We start from the raw sequence: 1,001 nt of genomic DNA, 5'->3' as shown, positions 1-1,001 counted from the left end.
AATTTCATTTGGTTTTGAATGCTGTTTTTATTAGAAATTTTTAAAATGAATTTCAAAATTTTTAAAATGAATTTTATCAATGATTTTGGATGTTTATTATTATTTAGTGTTAGATTGTTTTTTTTTTATTTTGAATTTTTTTTTTCATTAGATTTTACATGTTTCTTATGATAATTTAAATTCATATTTTTTAAAACAAAAAATTTAGTTGACTGTAGTTGAGTATATCCCTAGTTGGTTATTTAATGGGATTGTATTATTAATTTATTATATTCTATTTTTATGTAGAGCAGTTAATATGAATTTCAATAGAACTATTCCTCGCTCCATTGCCTATTTATCTAACATCAATAGTTGGCTTGAAACTTTGGTGAAAGATGTTAGGTTCCTCTAAAATTTTGGCAAGCTTATTTGACTTGGTTTGGCAGAATGGCAAGTGGTAATCAGCTGTAATTGCTGATGAAGAACCAAATATTTCTATGTGGAATCCTATGCTGTACAAACTTCCTCTAGTTATCATTGTGACTAATAGCTTTATACACCACAAAACTTGATTTTAATCTAACCAGCCTACTCTACTTGCCATATATAAATAGTTTGCAAGCTACTCAACGATATCCTACAAAAATATCTGTGGCCCTATAGTAAGAATTTTGAATAAATCGTCCAAGTAATGAACTTTTCTTTCTTGATTCTATGATGGCGTTTTGTAATTGGCTTTAAAAACACAAAATTTAGTACTAATGAAAGTTTGTATTGTTTTCATAATGACATCAATATCTTTGTTTGTTCTGGTTATGATAAGCCATCAAGCCATCAATATTTTTTAGCCTTGAGTATATTTGTGTTTTTTTTTATAGGGTTTCCACTTATATTCCATGTTATATGGGTTTAGTCTTTTTCTAACATTTAGATTTTATGGCTCGCTAGTTTGGCAAAGGATTATGAAAATAAATAGAAAATCAATGTTATTTTGTATTCAAACTTTTAGTTATCTAAGA

Source organism: Arachis ipaensis, chromosome B01, assembly GCF_000816755.2.
Source record: "Arachis ipaensis cultivar K30076 chromosome B01, Araip1.1, whole genome shotgun sequence".
Lineage (NCBI taxonomy): Eukaryota > Viridiplantae > Streptophyta > Magnoliopsida > Fabales > Fabaceae > Arachis > Arachis ipaensis.
The sequence above is the reverse complement of the archived record's forward strand: the minus strand, read 5'-3'. Positions refer to the sequence as shown.